Source organism: Mustelus asterias, chromosome 17 (assembly GCF_964213995.1).
Source record: "Mustelus asterias chromosome 17, sMusAst1.hap1.1, whole genome shotgun sequence".
Taxonomy (NCBI): domain Eukaryota; kingdom Metazoa; phylum Chordata; class Chondrichthyes; order Carcharhiniformes; family Triakidae; genus Mustelus; species Mustelus asterias.
The window spans coordinates 91,082,128-91,088,127 of record NC_135817.1 but is presented as its reverse complement, the minus strand read 5'-3'; positions in this window follow the sequence as shown (position 1 = coordinate 91,088,127).

Below are 6,000 nucleotides of genomic sequence, written 5' to 3'. Positions count from 1 at the left end.
GCCTGCTTGCCTTTCCAGAAACTTCTCTGGCTTCCGGCCAATGAGGTCCCAGGAGGGGGTTCCAATACCCAGTGGGTTTCTTGATGTCTGCCTGACAGGACACCAGGGTCTGCCCCCCCCCCCAGGTTTCTTGATGTCTGCCCGACAGGACACCAGGGTCCGCCCCCCAGGTGTCCATCTCCATGTTGTCGAACTTGTTATCAGATAAGGTTTCTACAGGATCTCTTGGTGACAGAAAGTCTGGCCCGATCTGGGCTTCTAACAATAGACCGATGCATTTCAATGAGGTGCCATGATCTCCTGCTAAGTCTCAAGTAGAGTGTAACGACCTTTGATGGGTGGTTGATGGGTCCGGCCCAGACACATTTGTGTATTGTACAATTGGCCTGCCTGAGGTTTGACTGTGTTTGATTTCAATGTGCCTAATTCTTTAATTTAGGATATCCAATTTTATCAGCCTTAAAACTAGGCCCTGTTTATATCACCACAGCGGCCTTCACGACACATGACAGCGCAATTTGAAAAGCATCCATTAATCCCTACTCTTTGTTTCCTCTCTGCCAACCAGTTTTCTATCCATCTCAATACACTTCCCTTCAGACCTGATAGAGGTGTATAAGATGTTGAGAGGTATTGATAGAGTGGATTCTCAGAGGCTTTTACCCAGTGCTGAAATGGTTGCCACAAGAGGTCACAGGTTTAGGGTGCTGGGGAGTAGGTACAGAGGAGATGTTAGGGGTACGTTTTTCACTCAGAGGGTGGTGGGTGCATGGAATCGGCTGCCGGTGGTGGTGGTGGAGGCGGATTCGATAGGGTCTTTTAAGAGACTTTTGGATAAGTTCATGGAAGTTAGTAAGATAGAGGGTTATAGGTAAGCCTAGTAGGTAGGGACATGTTCGGCGCAACTTGTGGGCCGAAGGGCCTGTTTGTGTTGTAGCTTTTCTATGTTCTATAAAACTTTTCTACACCCTTTCTAGTTTAATAATATCCTTTCTCTAATAGGGTGACCAGAATTGCACGCAGTATTCCAAGTGTGGCCTTACCAATGTCTTGTACAACTTCAACAAGACGTCCCAACTCCTGTATTCAATGTTCTGAGCGATGAAACCAAGCATGCCGAATGCCTTCTTCACCACTCTGTCCACCTGTGACTCCAGTTTCAAGGAGCTATGAACATGTACCCCCAGATCTCTTTGTTCTGTAACTCTCCCCAATGCCCTACCATTAACTGAGTAAGTCATGCCCTGGTTCAATCTACCAGAATGCATTACCTCACATTTGTCTAAATTAAACGCCATCTGCCATTCGTCAGCCCATTGGCCCAATTGATCAAGATCCCGTTGCAATTGGAGATAACCTTCCTCACTGTCCACCATGCCACCAATCTTGGTATCATCTGCAAACTTACTAACCATGCCCCCTATATTCTCATCCAAATCATTAATATAAATGACACATAACAGTGGGCCCAGCACTGATCCCTGAGGCACACCGCTGGTCACAGGCCTCCAGTTTGAAAAACAACTCTCTACAACCACAGAAGCCAATTTTGTATCCATTTAGATAGTTCACCCTGGATCCGGTGAGATTTAACTTTATGCAACAACCTACCATGCGGTACCTTGTCAAAGGCCTTGCTAAAGTCCATGTAGACAACATCAACTGCACTGCCCTCATCTACCTTCTTGGTTACCCCTTCAAAAAACTCAATCAAATTTGTGAGACATGATTTTCCACTCACAAAGCCATGCTGTCTGTCCCTAATCAGTCCTTGCATCTCTAAATGCCTGTAGATCCTGTCTTTCAAAATATCTTCCAACAATTTACCTTCCAACAATCTCTGCATTCTCGTCACAGTTCACCCTCCCACCCAACTTGGTATCATCTGCAAACCTTGAGATGTTACATTGTGTTCGCTCATCTAAATCATTAATATATATTGTGAATAGCTGGGGTCCCAGCATCGATCCCTGTGGCACCCCACTAGTTACTGCCTGCCAATTTGAAAAGCACCCATTAATCCCTACTCTTTGTTTCCTCTCTGCCAACGAGTTTTCTATCCATCTCAATGCACTTCCCTTTTTTGAAGGGGTAACCAAGAAGGTAGATGAGGGCAGTGCAGTTGATGTTGTCTACATGTTGTCTAGAGGGCATGCGCTTTAATCTTGCACGATAATCTCTTGTGTGGGACTTTGTCAAACACTTTCTGAAAGTCCAAATATACCACATCTACTGGTTCCCCCTTGTCAACTCTACTCGTTACATCTTCAAAGAATTCCAGCAGATTTGTCAAGCATGATTTCCCTTTCATAAATCCATGCTGACTCTGTCTGATCCTGCCACTGCTTTCTAAATGCTCTGCTATAAACTCCTTGATAATGGATTTGAGAATTTTCCCCACGACCGATGTTAGGCTTATTGATCTATAATTCCCTGTTTTCTCTCTACCTCCCTTTTTGAATATTGGAATGACATTCACTACCCTGCAATCTGCAGGGACTGTTCCAGAGTCTATAGAATCCTGGAAGATGACCACCAATGCATCCACTAATTCTAGAGCCACTTCCTTAAGTACTCTGGGATGTAGCTTATCAGACCCTGGGGATTTATCCACCTTCAATCCCATCAACTTTCCCAGTCCCATTTTTCTACTAATATTGATCTCCCTCAGTTCTTCCCTCTCACTAAATCTTGCATTCTCCAACATTTCTGGCATCTGATTTGTGTCCTCTTTTGTGAAGACAGAACCAAAGTCTGTATTCAGTTGTGCAGCCATTTCTTTGTCCCCTATTATACATTCCCCCGTTTCCGCCTGTAGGGGACCTACATTTGTCTTCACCAACCTCTTTCTCTTCACGTATCGATAGAAACCTAGTGTCAGCCCTTATGTTCCCTGCAAGCTTACTTTCGTACTGTACTTTCTCCTTCTTAATCAATCTCTTGGTCTTTCTTTGCTGAATTCTAAACTGCTCCCAATCCTCAGACCTATTATATTTCTTGGCCAATCTGTATACTTCTTCCTTAGATCAGATACTCTCTCTAATTTCCTTTGTAAGCCATGGATTGGCCCTCTTACCCATTTTGTTTTTGTGCCAGACAGGAATAAACAGTTGCTGCAGTTCCCCCATGTGTTCCTTGAATGTTTGCCATTGCCTATCCACTGTCATCCCTTTAAGTAACTCTCCCCAATCTATCCAGGCCAACTCACACCTCATATCCTCATAGTTTCCTTGATTAAGATTCAGCATCCTAGTTTCCGAATCAACTAGGACGGCATGGCGGCACAGTGGTTAGCACTGCTGCTTCATAGCTCCAGGGACCTGGGTTCAATTCCCAGTTTGAGTCACTGTCTGTGTGGAGTTTGCATGTTCTTCCCATGTCTGCGTGGGTTTCCTCCGGGTGCGCTGGTTTCCTCTCACAGTCTGAAAGGTGTGCGGGTTAGGTGCTTTGACCCGAACAGGCGACGGACTGTGGCGACTAGGGGAATTTCACAGTAACTTCATTGCAGTGTTAATGAAAGCTTTACTTGTGACTAATAAATAAACTTTACTTTGCTTTACTTTACAATTATTTTACTCTCCATCTTGATAAAAAATTCTATCATGTTATGGTCGCTCATCCCCAAGGGGTGTCGTACAGCTAGATTGGCAATGACTCCCTTCTCATTACACAGTACCCAGTCTAAGATGGCCTGCTCTCTGGTTGGTTCCTCCACATATTGGTCAAGAAAACCATCCCGTTTACACTCCAGGAATTCCTCCTCTACGGCATTGTGGCTAATTTGATTTGTCCAATGTGCAGATTAAGATCACCCATGATCACCGATATTCCCTTTTCACATGCATCTCTAATTTCCTGTTTAATTCCATTCCCAACATCACCACTGCAGTTTGGGGGTCTATATATGACACCCACTAATGCTTTTTGCCCCTTGGTATTTCTCAACTCTACCCATACAGACTCCACGTTGTCAGAGCGAATATCCTTTCTCACTGTTGTGTTAATTTCCTCTTCAACCAGCAGTGCCACTCCACCGCCTTTTCCTGTCCTTCCTGAATACTGAATACCCTGGGACATTCAATTCCCACCCCCGGTCACCCTGCAGCCATGTCTCTGTAATCTCAATTATATCATACCCGTTTACATCTATCTGCGCGATTAGTTCATCCACTTTATTGCAAGTGTTTCGCGCATTTAAGGCACAGAGCCTTTAAGCTTGACTTTTTAGCATTGTTTGCCTTGCTCCCAATATTTTTCTTCATAGAAGCATAAAGCTTAAGGATCAACAAGGTCATCTATGTGTGGATCCACAAGAGATGGGTGAGATCCTAAATGAATATTTCTCATCAGTATTTACTGTTGAGAAAAGCATGGATGTTAGGGAACTTGGGGAAATAAATAGTGATGTCTTGAGGAGTGTACATATTACAGAGAAGGAGGTGCTGGAAGTCTTCAAGCGCATCAAGGTAGATAAATCCCCGGGACCTGATGAAGTGTATCCCAGGACATTGTGGGAGGCTAGGGAGGAAATTGCGGGTCCCCTAGCAGAGATATTTGAATAATTGACAGCCACAGGTAAGGTGCCTGAAGATTGGAGAGTGGCAAATGTTGTTCCTTTGTTTAAAGAGGGCTGCAGGGAAAAGTCTGGGAACTACAGGCCGGTGAACCTCACCTCTGTAGTGGGTAAGTTGTTAGAAAGTATTTTGAGAGAAAGGATCTACAGGCATTTAGAGATGCAAGGACTGATTAGGGACAGTCAGTATGGCTTTGTGAGTGGAAAAACATGTCTCACAAATTTAATTGAGTTTTTTGAAGGGGTAACCAAGAAGGTAGATGAGGGCAGTGCAGTTGATGTTGTCTACATGGACTTTAGCAAGGCCTTTGACAAGGTACCGCATGGTAGGTTGATGCATAAGGCTAAATCTCACGGGATCCAGGATGAGGTAGCCAAATGGATACAAAATTGGCTTGATGACAAAAGCCAGAGGGTGGTTGTAGAGAGTTGTTTTTCAAACTGGAGGCCTGTGACCAGCGGTGTGCCTCAGGGATTGGTGCTGGGCCCACTGTTACTTGTCATTTATATTAATGATTTGGATGAGAATATAGGAGGCATGGTTAGTAAGATTGCAGATGACACCAAGATTGGTGGCATAGTGGACAGTGAAAAAGGTTATCGAGGATTGCAACGGAATCTTGTTCAATTGGGCCAGTGGGCTGACGAATGGCAGATGGAGTTTAATTTAGATAAATGCGAGGTGATGCATTTTGGTAGATTGAACCAGGGCAGGACTTACTCAGTTAATGGTAGGACGTTGGGGAGAGTTACAGAACAAAGAGATCTGGGGGTACAGGTTCATAGCTCCTTGAAAGTGGAGTCACAAGTGGACAGAGTGGTGAAGAAGGCATTCGGCATGCTTGGTTTCATTGGTCAGAACATTGAATACAGAAGTTGGGATGTCTTGTTAAAGTTGTGCAAGACATTGGTAAGGCCACACTTGGAATACTGTGTGCAATTCTGGTCACCCTATTATAGAAAGGATATTATTAAACTAGAAAGAGTGCAGAAAAGATTTACTAGGATGCTACCGGGACTTGATGGTTTGAGTTATAAGGAGAGGCTGGATAGACTGGGACTTTTTTCTCTGGAGCATAGGAGGCTGAGGGGTGATCTTATAGAGGTCTATAAAATAATGAGGGGCATTGATCAGCTAGATAGTCAATATCTTTTCCCGAAGGTAGGGGAGCCTAAAACTAGAGGACATAGGTTTAAGGTGAGAGGGGAGAGATACAAAAGTGTCCAGAGGGGCAATTTTTTCACACAGAGGGTGGTGAGTGTCTGGAACAAGCTGCCAGAGGTAGTAGAGGTGGGTACAATTTTGTCTTTTAAAAAGCATTTAGACAGTTACATGGGTACGATGGGTATAGAGGGTTATGGGCCAAATGCAAGCAATTGGGACTCGCTGAGTTGTTAAAAAAAATGGGTGGCATGGACAAGTTGGG